At 34.1% G+C, this 15,997-nt stretch overlaps 1 pseudogene; it reads right to left on the bottom strand.

Annotated features, from left to right (window-relative positions):
- Positions 1–2,498: 2,498 nt before the first annotated feature.
- Positions 2,499–15,997, bottom strand: part of LOC110797321 (ABC transporter C family member 10-like) — a 74,497-nt pseudogene continuing 60,998 nt past the window's right edge.

Genomic DNA, 15,997 nt, shown 5'->3' with positions numbered 1-15,997 from the left:
TCGAATTAACAAGCAATTAATGGTCAAGCTTATCCATCACCACATATCCTCCTATCCTGCACCACATCAATGCAGCCTTCACACTCCTCTTCTCTGCCACAGCAACGCAGCAACCATCAAACCAAGCCCCCCCCATATGCAGCAGCTCACCACCATCTATCTCTCAGTCACCGCAACACCAACAACATAAATCAGCCATGAAAATGGCACAGCAAATCATCCAAAACAGAGAAAAGCAGAGCAAAAACAGAGTATTTGTTTGATCTTCGCTTCGCGGGAAGAAGAAAAACCGTCGACCGAACCCGTAACGGAGTTTGACCGAACCAAAAATTTAGAGTTCCTGATTGTGTTTAGGTCCGACCGAACTTCAATGGAGTTCGGCCAAACAAACACTAAGTTCGTCCGAACCTTGTTTGAGTTCGGTCGGACATTTGAGCGCTCAAGTTTTGTACGGAATTAATGAAATCGAGCGGCTGCGATTTGATCGAATTATGGACGGTGATGATTGATCGAGGACGAACATTGATGACCGTTGATGATGAGCGATGGATGAAGATGATGATGCGCCGTGTGATGATGGACGATTGATGATGATAAACGATTGAGATGCGCGGATGGAAGGGGAGTAATTCTGGGCTGGGGATCGAAGGAAAGGGAGCAGCGAAGGGGCAGCGAAGTGAAGAACTGCAGAGGGGCGAGCTGCGTGAAAGAAAGGGGGAGAAGACAAGATGGGGTCTGATTGGTTTTGATCGAAAAAAAAGCTACTGGGGGTCTCATTTCTTGTTATTTTTGGGGGGTAGCTGAAATTAGTTTGAGGTTTTTAGATTTTTATTTTTATTTTCTTTTTCCCTTTTTCTTTCTCTCCCTTTTTAATTCATTTTCTTTCTTTTCTTTTATTTTAATTTCTTTTTCTTTTTTCTCTTTATTTTCTTTATTATCCTTTAGTATAAATAGTGTTAGTTCTTTTAATTTTGGGGACCAACTTCAAAAAATGTACATAATTAGGCTTTTCTCTCTAATTTTCTAGGGTTTTAAGGTTAGTTTTAGGAGAGAGAGAAAAGGGAGAAATTATGAATGAAAATGGTGGATTTTGGATAAATATCAAGAGTGGCAATTGGATTGAAGATTTCTACCAATAATAAATGAGAAACTTCTTACTCTTTCTTCTCTTTTCATTCCTTTAATTTTCTTATTTTATTAGTTTAATTGTTTTTTCTTAATTTCATGTTCATGATTTAATTAGTTACTTTATTCTTTAGATTAATGTTTAGTTTCATGTTTCTAGTTGTTAATTTCTTTAATTTTCCTATTTTTATGTTTATGGAGTAGTGTTGTTGCATATGAATTGATCACTTGTGTGTAGCATTGAAATTGGGGTAGTCGGCCTTGGAAAATCAAGGGATTGTGACTTTGTGTTGACTATTTGTTGGTTGATGTTTAATGTAATTACCTAAGAGTGATAGAGTGTAGGATGGGAGTCCGCATTTTGTCATCCTAAGAAAGGATTCGTCTCGGTAGATGATTGGAGTCCATAATTGAACCAACATTTCATTCATGTAGTGTTTATGCATTATCGTCCCTAGTTTCGGTCCTCTTATGTTTGTATCATGATCGGTTGTCGTTTGATCCCCATTCCCTAATCTCGTTTACTTTTGATTTCCTAGTTTAGTTTTATTAGTTTTATTCAATTAATGAATTTCAAAAACCCCGTTTCGACCTAGCTTGTTGTTCGATTAGCATAAATTAGCGCACCTTAGTCCTTGTAGATTCCGACCCTTGCAGTGGCGGAGCCACGGTGCCCTCAGTGGGGTCCTTGACCCCACTTGAATTTTTTTTTTTTTTTTTACAGTTAAACTTTCAATTTTTTTTTAAAAATAAATAATTTTAGTGAAAGTTTCATCAACTTTTAAATAGTGACCCCACTATCTCAAATTTCTGAATCCGCTACTGGACCCTTGCTTACCGCTTTACTCGTGTTTAGTGGTTAGTTTAGGTAATTTGTATGATTAGGAGAGACTAGTAACGACCTAGTTTCCACCTTGATCATAGACCAACCACTTAAGAAGAAGAAACATTCAAAGCGTAGGTAGGACATGCGTACAAGGAAGACAGGTCTCTATATTATTCTACGGTCGGGCTTTGGGATAACCATCACCATTAAAGTATCATATTAGGAGGAAGAAGAAAAGAGGAAAGAGAAAGAAAAAACAAGAGCATGATGAAACTTCACTCTCATCACCGTTGAAGTATCATCCCTTAAAGAAGAACAAGAAAACAGGAAGGAGAAAGGAGAAAGAACAAGAGAGAGAATTTTAGAATTTAACCCAATTTTTTTACCCCACCTTTTTTATTTTGGAACTTAAATTTTCATAAAAAATAACAAATTTTTATGAAATATTTTAAGAACTAATTGAATTAAATAATAATATTAAGGACATAATAAGTTGGTAAATGAGAAAGATGAGTTGGCAAAATGGATGGCTTAGAGTAGTTCCACCTAAAAGCATTTTTCCTTTCTTTACTTCCACACACTTCTAATAAAATTTAAGTAAAACATGGTAAAAAGGATAAAAAGTACTAAAGTAATAGAAAATATCATCTATTAAAAGCAACATACTCAAACATGTGTTTTCCAAATAAAACTAGTTGATAAAATTCAAGTCTTGTCCCTGTTTCTCGATCAATTTGACTGATCTGTATAATGAAAATGAGACCAATATTCCTTCACAAGTTGGCCGAATAGTGAATCATCCTTCTTCATTAGCTTAATCGGGTCATCGTATTCTAACAAACTTCCTGCAACAAAGTTACATTACATTACTCAAACAAGTATTTGACGCTTAAGTTGCACCATAGAATATTATTTGGATTTTATTTTTGAATCCTAAAACCCTTGCTTCAGATTCAATATAAATGGATACAAAAATGTAAGGTATCAGAATATTGAAGAATACTCACCATCACTAATGGCAAGAACCTTTGTGCAATCCATCACAGTTGGTATCCTGTGGGCAATCGTGATCACGGTGCAATCTAAAAATTCTTTTCTTATGGTTTTCTGCAAAATCATGTCTGTTGCATTATCGATTGAAGCAGTTGCTTCATCGAGCACTAGTATTCTACTTCGTCTGAGTAAAGCGCGACCTAAACCAAAAATTTGTTGTTGTCCCATGCTCCAATTTGATCCATCCTCCACAACTAATAAAAACCATGTTTTTATGGTATTAATGTTGTAAGAAATTATTACAAAAAAAGTGCATCAAATTCAACTATAAAGAGAAAATTTTACCATAAGAATCTAGACCTTGATCTTTCTTTTGCACAACTTCTTTGAGTTGACATTTTGCAAGAACCTTTACAATAAAGAAAAAAAATATTGTTAGAGGTGAGGAATTGTAATGCATAACGAATATAAAATTAGTGTACACATGATAGATATTATTACTGGAGTCTGGAGAAAGGGAAACTTATACCTCCCATATTTCTTCATCTGTATGTTGACACAATGGATCCAAGTTAAATCGTACACTACCATTGAAAAGTGTGGGATCCTGAGGGATAATCCCAAAATGTGACCTCAAATCATTAAGCCCTATCGAACATATATCCACCCCATCTACTATAATCTTCCCGTCTACTGGTTCCACTAAGCGAAATAGTGCCCCAATTAAGGTAGTCTTTCCACTGCCTGTCCTACCAACAATACCAACTTTGTCTCCACCCTCAATTACGCAATTGATTCCCTTAAGAACCAGTGGTGTATCTATTCTATACCTTATCTGTTTCAAACATGAAAATTCTTACTATCTATCCAACATATAATACTTTGTATATGTTATTCTAAATGTAGAAAACTTTACCTGCAGATTATATATTTCTACTTTACCAACTGATGGCCAGTTTTGTGGAGGGCGGCTGTCGTTGATGACTTCTAGAGCTTCACTAGGTATATCCATGTACTGATAAAGCCTCTCCACGGAAATTATTTGGTTTGCTAGTATGCATTGATTCTGAATGGAGAAAACCATACCCAAATTTAATCCTAGACCATATGATAACGCCATTCCAATAAATCCTGCAATATTGGTCATATTAGAAACAATGACCGAATATTCTACTAATGCATATGTAAAGTATAGATATAGAAATAGATAAAATATTTTACCTGAGCTAAAAGTTCCATTAGGAAGCAAAACCATGCACAATGCTGCTGTGGCTAGAACAACGGCACTAAGGATCTCAATCCTTTGAATCAACCATTCAGTGGCTGCAAAATTATTGAAGAATGACCTTGCATTTTTATCAATAAGATCGAAATTTTTAGAACAAAAACGTTCTTCCTCCTGAAAAGCTCGAATTGTTATGGCTCCTGCTAACGACTCAGCTAAATGGTTTGCAACCATTGACTTGGTTATACCATTGAGTCTCATCAACTCTTTTGCAGTTGAAAAGTAGTATATCTGTCCATGTATTTCAAAGAGTAGTTAGGTGCTAAACTTTAGAAGCTTAAGGAAACTTAAAATTCTTTATTAATGCTAATTCCTATAGTTTTGGAGTTCACCAAAAATGGTGAAAGAGAATCTATGACATGTTTCCATGGACTTACTTCATATAAGGATTAAGGCCGGGGATAGTTAAGGAGAGATCCTTCAAAACTTACTTGTAATCGTATCATCATGTAAATCACTGGTATGATGACTAATAAAACTTCCCAAATCAAGACAGCCAACACTCCTAAACTAGCATATACTGATATAGTAGCTCCCAATGCTGCTTGAAAATTGAAGGGGAGATCAAGATCGACAATGTTCAAATCATACGAGATCTGAAGAAGTTAAAACAAGCAAAAGTATATAGATATTATGAAGTGAGTTTAAAAGATTTCATGTAAACTATGGATATCTAGCATATAAAAGTTGTATACTTACCCGACTGAATATCCTTCCGAGAGGTGTAGAGTCATAAAATGACATAGGTGCACGAAATAAAGAGTTAAGTAAGCCAGAAAATAATGATTTCGAGGAATCCATCCCTAATTTAACCATTGCAAGGGATCTTGCAAGTAAAAAGAGTGTTGAGAACAACCCAATAATGAGGTACACAACAATTAGTTTGAACTTACTAACTTGAGGGTTATCAACATTTTTGGCCATCCAAATGTTCTGCAACATTTGGCCTGTCAGAAAGGACAAATAAGCAAGAGCAACAATAGAGAAGTACCAATAGCCTTTATTCTGATTCAAGTATATCAAATATGGTGTATAGCTAGTGTCTCCAACTTCACTTTCCTCTTGTTTAATAAGTTGTTCCCTATTTAATGCTTGATACTCGTTCTCAACCTTAGATATCTGAATTTTTGTAATAGAATGGTTTTTTCTTTTATAGATGCTCGCTTCATCTAGTGTCTCAGTAGTCACAGTCTCTTTGTGCGCATTTACAAGATCAAAAAATTCTTGACTTGAAGCTAATAACTCGTGATAAGAGCCTGATTGAAGAACTTCTCCATTAGACATCAACTGCGAAAAGAAGATTTCATGTTAGTGTTGATTATTGGAATTTATTTGCATATTAATAGAAGACACCTTTAACATATAGTACGAAGTAGTTAATGAATAATGAGTTCCTTAAAAAAATAGTGAAGTGAACAAACTATGTGCGTAAATATATACGAACAAGGAGTCTAGTCATTGTTTCAACTTATTAAGTACGGCTTGTAATGGGCTTAATGCCATAACTTAATTCGTTGGGATCTTTTAAACATTTTAATATATTCGCTACCTTTTCACCAAAAAAAAGAGAGTCAACTATGTAGTGGTTAACGCCGATTAATACGTAATTAGTACTACCTTCGTTCCCAAATGATCGATATACACGTTTACTAGCTATTTACACGATAATTAAAAAATGGTGATGATAAAGGTTGCAATCTTACGTGTCGGAATTTAATTGGTACATATAGGCGCCACGTAGGTTATGCGTCATCATAATATTTTTACTATCAATGTAATATTTTTACTATGAAAATATGTAAATAAGGTAGTGATATAAAGAACGAAACAAATTAGAATATTAAAATTTTCCTACTTTTTTTGTGACATGTATAATAGGTTATACTTCATCATTGTCATGTCATCATTGTGACACCGCTTAAAGGTCGCATGTTGCGACCTTTATCATTTTCGATTAAAAAATATTGGGTAATATGTGATGGTGGGGGAAAAAAGTGGGAAAAAGAGTGCCTCTAAATAGTCCAACAATATATTTGGGTGAAAACTAATACTTTGTATTAAGGTATTGTGAGCTGGCAGGTTTTTTCTGAACTCCCATAGTTAAATAATAAGCGGTTTTAGTGGGCCAAATAAGGGTATAATGAATAAATTATATGCCAAAAAAAAGGAATAAAAAGTGTAAAGAACTTTCAATACTAGAGTAAAAGGGAAATCATGCATAAAGATTTTTCACGAACAAAATAAAAAGGAAAGCATAAAGATCTTTAAGAAATGGAGGTGGTATTAATTTAGAAACATCAGTAATCACTAATCAGTTTGTCTTAAATACAACTTCAATTACCCACCTAACAACAAGTTTATATATTAGCATTTTTTCATTATTAAGAGATAGGTAATCTCCAAGAAAGGGTAGATAGTGTTAATTAATGTGATCATATTTAAATTATGTCAACCATTAAAAACGTAGTGAAAAGACTAAACATTAGTTACATATGATTTTCTTCCCCTCTTTTTCACTTAGAGGTGTTAGTGATATTATAACCCCTCTTAATTAATTAATATATAAGAATCACCTAGAAAATAATGTTAAAGTTTGTATGTGTGTTGAGATAGCTAGGTTCAACGGAAACAAATAACTGAATAAGAGAAGGCATAAGGGAGGCCTCGAGTGAGAGAAGAAATTGCACCAGAATTTCTTGAAACGCCGCAAAAATACGCAGGTGGTGGGAAGAACCCGACCGCACCCCAACAGTTACTTCTCGACAAAACCTCCACCCCTCCATGCGGGTGCGCTTTTATGCATTGTTAGATTTCATGATCTAAGGTGGAAGAGAATCATGGAGAAAGAGTAGGGAAGCCATTGAAGAAGGCTTGACTACGTGAGGAAGACAGGGAGCTAAATAAAATGTGTTGTTTTTATTATTTCTCAACTAACTAATGAATACAAACAGAGTGTTGTATATATACAAGCTACTAACAAATATAACAAACTTTCCTTGTACTAAGGAAAGTATAGAACAACCTAGTCAATCATTGACTTGCATCTTCATGTGCAAGAGGGCAATCTCCAACATCCCCCCTCAAACTGGAAATGGTTGGAAAAAAATTTCCAGTTTGAACTAAAATGTTGAACTGAAGTAAAGAAGTGGAACCATTGCAAGCGGAAAACGATAACAAGCTGCCGAACCACAACAGATCGTAGTGACCAGAGGGATGAGCTACCCTAATTGGAGTATGATCCTGCTCTTCTTTGGTGTAGTGCTATTGTAACGTAGTTAGCATACAAGGTAGCATTACAGCGAGTAGGGCTCCAATGCCATTGCCAAGCAGAATGTAGATATCAAATCTGATCAAGGAATATGCACTCCATATGACTCCATTGCCAAGAAGAATGTAGATAACAGTGATTGGTGAATTGTAGAACACTAGGAGTGTAACGCAAGCTAAGGCAGAAACACCAACTCCCCTCCTTCTAGCACCAAAAATTCACCAGGGTAACCAACAACTTGCTGAAATGTCCCATCAAGACTGCCAGAATATGGAACCAACTACTCTAAGGAAATGAGCCAAGAAATTGAGGTGGAAAGGATTTTGGAAAGTATGTGTATCAGGAATTTGTGTTTAGAATGGTGTAGGGAAAAGATATGATCACACGAAGGACCATAGGTTTGGTTATCAAGTGAGAGAATATTAGTAAAGGTTCAGAGAAAAACAAAGGATTCAGAGAAATAGTTCAGAACAATATAGTTGAATTGAGTAACAGTCAAATCAACTTCAGAGAAACAATTCAGAAAAACAATTCAGAAAAACTTGGTTCAGAGAAACGATCAGAAAGAGAATCAATCTAACTGATTTAGGTTTAGAACAAGAAATAGGGGTTTAGAGAAACAATTTCAGAACAAAGAGGACATAAACCTCTGTTGGATCACAAAACAAAACAGACTTGATTTCACAGGTTCCATACGCAAACTCCAAAACCTCAAAACTGAATCAAATCTGATAACGCAAATGCAGCCTGGGATATACCATTGGAGGCATGTTTACACGAAGTCCTAATTGGTTAACAGACTCTGAGGCTGAGCTTTATGGTAAAGCAACTCCAAAAAATTTCAACTCCTAACTACATTCCAGAAAAGGAAGTGAACTCAATCTCACGAATCCATCCACAGATCGAAACAATTTCAAGCAGAACTCACTCCAGTGCTCACAAAAGAACCAGCAACAACAAAAATTCAATTGAAGAAAAAATTGCAGAGTATATTGAAACATCTGTTAAGGTCTTCCAAAGTCTGATCTTGTAGGCAAGAGGAAGACAAATTGTCTCAAGACTTTGTCTGCCATGATCAACATAATCCCCCAAAAATAGAGAATTTTCTCCAAGCAGACCCAGCCAAAAAATTTAATTCGACTTTAGTGGCTACTGCAACATCATCAACTCCCTAAATCCCTGAAGAATGTTGCCTATTCACCTTATAAGAATTGTTTCTGGAAACCAGTATGCTTCCAACCTACACTCACAGGCTCTTTGAGAACCTGGAACCAAAATAGATCCCACAACAATGTCCCCTACTTCATCAGGGTTCACATTAACAACTAACCTCCAACATTATCCAACAAAACACTCATACTTCAATTCAATGTTTAATCAAGAACTACCCAAATTCAAGATTAACCAGAATCTCAAATTACAATAACATCTCTGAACAACACCAAATTGAAAGCCAATGAACATTCAAACCAACTGGAAATTAGTCTGATGCAGTTGGCAGTTCTTAAACCTCAATTCAATCATATGTTACCCAGATTAACAAATCATATCAATCAATTTGGAGAATGTTTAGAAATCCGTTTAATTCGAAGCTGGATTTCTTTGGGGGTTCGGAGTGAATTCGAAGCTGGATTTCTTTGAGAGTTCGGTTGAGGAGAGGGAGAGTTTTTAGGTGAAGGGAAAAACCATGTAACATCCGCAGGAGAAGCAGGAGAAGCCAAGAAATGCCAAGAAATCAACCCATTAAGCAGCAAATCACTCAAATAATACGAAAGTTTATTCAATTCGCAATTAAAGAAAGTAATCAAGGAGATCAAGAAATCAAACCGAATCTACCAGAAGAAATCGCAAGATGCTTCAAACTCACACGAAGTAACAGAAGCAGATGTCAAAGAAGACGACAATGGAAGAGTAGTGCCCGCCATTAATTTGAACTTCGAAATTGAAGAACAGCAAAACTTGAAGTATCAGAAGCAGGCGTCGAAGAAGACGACGACGGAAGATTGCCAAGCAGAAATCACAACCAAATCGATCATAGATCAAACCTCCGATCAAAAGGTCCGGTCAATCCTTCGATTAAAAACACCGAAGAACATAGAATCACAAATTGCTTCAAGAATCTACCAACAATACCAGATTCTTGCAAATATTTCAAAAAATTTCAAGAACCCTAGAATTTGGGAAAAACTCAAGAATCAAAAAAAATTGTTTAATTCAAGGTTCTAGAGAAGATTTGTGTGCGAATTTAGAAGATATTAGGGCGAATTAAGACCCTAATTCGTCGAATTTTGACCCAATTCGAGCAAAAATTTCGAAGCATAAAATTTGGGGAAATTTTGACGAATTGTTAATTTGATTCGAACAGAAGTTTAATGCGGAATTGAAGAGCCGGGATCGTTCCCGCTCTGATACCATGTTAGATTTCATGATCTAAGGTGGAAGAGAATCATGGAGAAAGAGTAGGGAAGCCATTGAAGAAGGCTTGACTACGTGAGGAAGACAGGGAGCTAAATAAAATGTGTTGTTTTTATTATTTCTCAACTAACTAATGAATACAAACAGAGTGTTGTATATATACAAGCTACTAACAAATATAACAAACTTTCCTTGTACTAAGGAAAGTATAGAACAACCTAGTCAATCATTGACTTGCATCTTCATGTGCAAGAGGGCAATCTCCAACATGCATGGTTGAATCTCTGTATTAATTGTTCCTATGTCGTGTTTCTTGTTTATGATCCTTGTGTTGCAGTATTTATCATAACACTACATATACTAATCGTAGGCCATATTAATTAGGAGAATTGTGAGAGAAATAGAGTAAAGATGTAGCCTAATGCATGTAAGATTATACACTTACTTTTAAGTGAGGGAGAGTTCAAGGGGGAACTATCATGGTTTATGAAAGGTTCTAAATCTTTATTGTTGTTCATCATTATTATAATGTTTTTTTTGGTGTTATTCATTATTATATTCTTCACAGTGAATTGGTAGGTTTTCTCCACAGTAAATTTCTTCGTCTCCATTTTCATGTTTGGTTTCTTATTTATGTGTTCATCGTTATTGTTAATTGTTTATTAATAAAAAACGAGTTAGTACCACAAGGTGTTCCTTTATCCCCATCAATTGCTATTAGAGCCAAGGTTGTTTGTTACAGATTAGGGACTAGTTTGTGTGGTTAATTTTTTATTTAAAAATCCAAATTTTGATTTTTTTGATGTTAATTTTCAATATATTGGTGTTGACATTTCAAAATTGTGAGTATTTGGTTAGAGTTTCAATTGGGTGTTATTGAACCTTCTATGATTGAAATTTTGTTGAATTAACTATGTAAAATGATTGATTGAGGTTGAATTAACTATGTAAGATGATTGATTAAGGTTGAGATGAAACCAAGTAATAAGTATGAAGGAAAAGGATTTGAAAATCTATGGAGTGAGAGTTGAGGGATATGGAGGATTTTCCCATCTTGATATCTAGTAGTAAACTAAAAAATGATGGTTATGGTTGTGTTTGAGGAAGTTCCATGGAGATTTGTCACGGGAGCTAGGGTTGCAGTTTATAGAGCAAATAAATCGTGACTTGGGGAAAACACATGGTTAATCATGGGGGAATTGTTTTTCTTTGCGAGAACATGGTTTGTTCTTATCATCATTAAAAGAGATTCTTGGTTTAGGTGTTTTGATGGTGGAGGGTGGCCGGGAAAAACATGTCAAGTGAAGGTATATCACTGAGGGTGTTGTAAGGTGATGTGAATCTTTGCGGTGGGCATTGTTTGGTTGTAATATCATTGAACGAAAGCCGCGCTTTTGGTGTTGTAATGATTAAGAAAAATTGTGAAAATATGCCAAGTGAAGGTGTGTCACATGAATACTCACATGGATGGTGTGAGTGGTAAAGTGAAGGAAACTAGTATGTTGGTTGGTCTATGAACCAAATGAAAGTTTGATAGAACAATGTATACCGATATTGGTTGGTCTTGAACTAGATAAGATGATGTTTAGTCAACTACCCTATGAAAACTAGTAATTGCACTGTTTTTATTCTCTTCATTCAAGAGGCAATAAAACTAGTTCTACTAATTTTACCCAAAAGGTACGTCATGGGTAGCATAAAAAATATATTAACATAACTTGAAGCTTAGTGAAACTTGCAAAATACACTTGTAAACATTCTTTCTATATTGGGGATGTTAAGGTAGACTTACCAAACAATAATGAAATGCAGGAAGAAAATCAACTTGATGAGTCACAAGCAAGACAGTCTTTCTAGAAAGAGCTTCCATAACATATTCCTGCCAAAGCATAAGAATTCAGATGAAAATTAAGGTTAAATGATTAAAATAACAAGAATCATATGGTAAAGGTGTGAAAGTTACATTGAAAAGGCTAGTTGCAGTGTGTGCATCAACAGCACTAAATGGATCATCCAAAAGATAAATGTTAGCATCTTGGTATAATGCCCGAGCTAGTTGAATTCGTTGTTTTTGCCCACCACTTAGATTAACTCCTCTTTCCCCTATTTCAGTATTGTCACCATAAGGAAGAAGCTCAAGGTCCTTCACCAAAGAACACACGCGTAGAGTTTCTCTATATCTTATCTCATCAAAGGTAGACCCAAAAAGAATGTTCTCACGTATTGTCCCTGTTTGAATCCAAGCTGTCTGAGATACATAAGCAATTCTTCCAAAAACTTCCACCTATAATGAAAAAAACAATTTTAACAAAGAATAAAGTTTATATAAATTCTACTACTCCCTCCGTCCGATCCCTGAATACTCGCACCGTTTTGTTTGGACACGTTTGCCAATGTACAACTTTGACCACCAATATTTTTAACTACATATTATAATAACTTATAAAAATAATAATATTTTTAAAATATATATTAAGATGAAGCCAACAATATATTATATACTAACATTTGCTTTCATATACTATAAATAAAATAAGGTCAAAGTGAATTATGTTAATAGTGTAAAAAGTCAAAACGGTGCAAGTATTAAGGGACAGAGGGAGTAGTAGAATACACTCCGTAATATTGTATAGGTAGTTATGATTCTAGCTTGATGACTATGTTCTTTTTTGTTACTAAGTCTACTTGAAGCTGATTAAAAAATAAAAAAAATAAAAATATTATAATGATGCAATAGTTTAAGAAACATGAAATTAGTATGTAGAATAAACTTACTATTCCATCCATACATGCTACTTCTCCGAGAATGGCTGACAGTAATGTGGACTTTCCCGAACCAACTTCTCCACATATAGCTATCTTTTCACCCGCACGTATAACTAGGTCTATGTTTCTAAGTGTAGGCTTTAAGGGATTCATTTCCCAAGAAATATTTATAGACCTTATAAGAATGACATGATCAGTTATGTAGGTCATACTGCTCATTTTCCTCACATTTTCAGTTTGGAGTTCTGGTGCAGAAAGAAACTTCACAATTCTTGCAAATGAAACTCTTGCGTCAATTATTACGGCACCTAGATCAGGGATAACTTTGATTGGCTCTTGCACTAGACGTAATGTTGCAAGAAATGTGAAAACATTTCTTGCATGTAACGGAATATGAAGGAAATAACATGCACCAAATGTAGCAGTAGAGACCAATACAGGAGACATCCAAAAGAGAAAAAAGTTATAAGCCTTTTGCAACTGCACAACTGATAAACATTTGCATTCCAATTTCCTTAATTTCATGACTACGTTCTTGAAGTGAGTCTCCCAAGCATATAACTTTAGCACCTTCATGTTCACTAAAGCCTCTGAGCACGCCTTCAACCTCTTGTCTTGAACAACCATCAACTTGCTTTGGAATTGATGTTGTAATTTTGCAACAGGAGCATTACAAAGCACCGTTAATATAATAACAACTAATGATGCCACTGTTGCAAGTTTGATTGAATGAATCATAATAATTAATGAAAGACAAAGTTGGAGGCTTGTTGTCCAAGTCTGGTGAAACCAAAATGGAAACTCACCAATCCTATAAGCATCAACGGTTACATGATTCATTATCTCACCACCAGAATGCATCCTCCTGGAAACATTAGATAGTCGTAGTTGCTTCTTGTAAATTGCTGCACTAAGCATGGACCTCACTTTAAGGCCAATCAATCTGCTTCGAAAGTACCATTGTCTTTGTGACAAAGATTCCAACATTTTTGATAGGAAAAGTAAAATGGCCAAAAAGTATTTTTCATATTTGAAAGCTTGTTTACCTTCAACAATCTTGATCAAGGAATTTAATAATAGAGGTCCAGCTGATAACGCAATTATCTTCCAGAATGCGAAGAACCCTGATATCAAAATCTCCCTCCAGTGGCATCTAACAATTGCCCATAGGATTGAGGATTCCGATAGGGATTCCTCCTTTTTATGTTTACTCAATTGGTCTTGAAACTGTGAGTAACAATATTCCGCTTTGTCTTTGTCCCGTAATTTGGGTATGTCATCATCTTTGAGAGTTCTCTTCTTACCCAATTTAATCAAAGGGTTCAACCAACAGAACAAAAGTTTACTGAAAAACCTAGCTTCTGAAAATGGAGTAATAATGGTTGGTGAGTCTATTACATTACTGCTTCCCTTATCCACATGATTGTTTTTTGCACTATCAGATTGCAAACATAGATCTCCCGTCATATTTTGTTGCCAAATCTCTGCATCAACGCATAAAGGCATAACTAGTGCATACGTATAATAACAAATCATAAAATAAACAAAGAAATGACAACATTTGAATTTAATTTGCACTTATTGACTATCATTTGAATAATAAATGTTGTTCATACGTCTAAATGTTTATTTTTCTAAACATCAAATTTTCTAATGATCTTTTTTTACGTTCTTATTGTATTCTTTTTCATAGGTTGATCATTCTAAAACTATAAAATTAAAACTTTACGTTTAATAGAATGGAGCATGTTCATTCTAATTAACGACTCTCCTTCAATATACGACAAGACATCTTCCTGGTTTGATATTTTAGAAAAGGAACACAAAAAATAAAACAAAAAAAATTCTTATATCAACATAAAGACTAAAGATTATTTAAGGTTCATGTTGATTTTAATTTAATTTGAATTAAAAAAAATGCATATATGAAAAATCAAGCACATACTTTAAACGTACCAAATCACTATAATCTTCTTTGGATAATCTATTTTAGTTTGTAAATGTTGAATACTTGAAAGAGCTCACCTACAAGAAGAAACAAAATACAGTTTCATCAGTTTTTAACAACTATTCGAAAATTAGACCATTTCACCACCATAGGAGTGAAAAACAATTTTGTAGCTAAAAGAGTTGAAATCCTTTATTAGCACCTATTTGTAAAATGCTATTCTCTAATATCCAGAAACTGAAGCTTACCTAAAATGTGACATATAGAATAAACTTGAAGCAATAGAAGAAGACATACCACTTAAATGCAAAATCCCCCTGAAATTAGTTTAGTTTTATGGTAAAAAAAATGCAATTCTTTTAAGACTTGTGTCTAACTCGCATATAAACTAAATGAAACTCTAAATATTTTCCTATCATAAAGTAACTTTATTGAAAATTCAAATGAAGCCATGATGTTTTTAAATATAATTTGATATTACAACATTCTTCTCCCTCTCTTTTTTATGATAAGTGAATTTTTTAAAAAACGTTTTATAGCAATTTTTATGATTTATTTCTAAAAGTTTAGATATATTACCAAAATTGCTAGTGTGAACATACTAATTCTAAATATTGGAAATTGGATTCATTTCCATAAATGCCTATAATCATATAAATCAAAATGTGTACTTTTTTCCCAATGAATTTCAACACTTAATTTTGTGAGCCCGTTACCAATACGTGTCATGGTTCTTAATTACTCTCTCCGTCTCTTTTTGTTCTTTACATTTTTCTATTTGGTTATTTCAAAATGTTTTTTATATTTCCTTTTATATTATCACATAAATGACTTAATATTCTATCAAAATTTGTGTCCAATTATTATTTTAACCAATTAAATTCATTGGGTCATTTAATTTCTTACACTTTTCTATTGGGATATTAAATTTTTCTCATTTCTCAATATCAGAATTTTGATAAAAGTGAAAACATTATAAATAAACGTAATTTATCTTGTTTAAATAAAAAAATGAGGAATCTCGATGCAAATTAGTTAATCGTTAAAACGCGTGAAAAATACCAAACGTAAAGAACAAAAAGAGGCAGAGGGAAAACTTTATAATAAGAGTTATAGTTGGAATCCATTCAAGAATTTTAGTTTTGCAAAAGTTGTACTTAATTTTTTTTATTGATGATAATAATACTTAGTCAATATATGAACCTGTCTGTTTTTTTTAATGATGAAAATTTTAAATTGCAAACTAACAAGATTTATAATATAATAGCAAACTATTGTAATCGGTATTATGAACTATTATTTCCTTCTACATTGAAAAGATTATTTACTAAATTCGTTTTTCTTTTGGTAGACGCCTACAATTGGTCTCCG

This window comes from Spinacia oleracea, chromosome 6, assembly GCF_020520425.1.
Source record: "Spinacia oleracea cultivar Varoflay chromosome 6, BTI_SOV_V1, whole genome shotgun sequence".
Taxonomy (NCBI): domain Eukaryota; kingdom Viridiplantae; phylum Streptophyta; class Magnoliopsida; order Caryophyllales; family Amaranthaceae; genus Spinacia; species Spinacia oleracea.
This window is presented reverse-complemented; position numbering and strand designations above follow the sequence as displayed.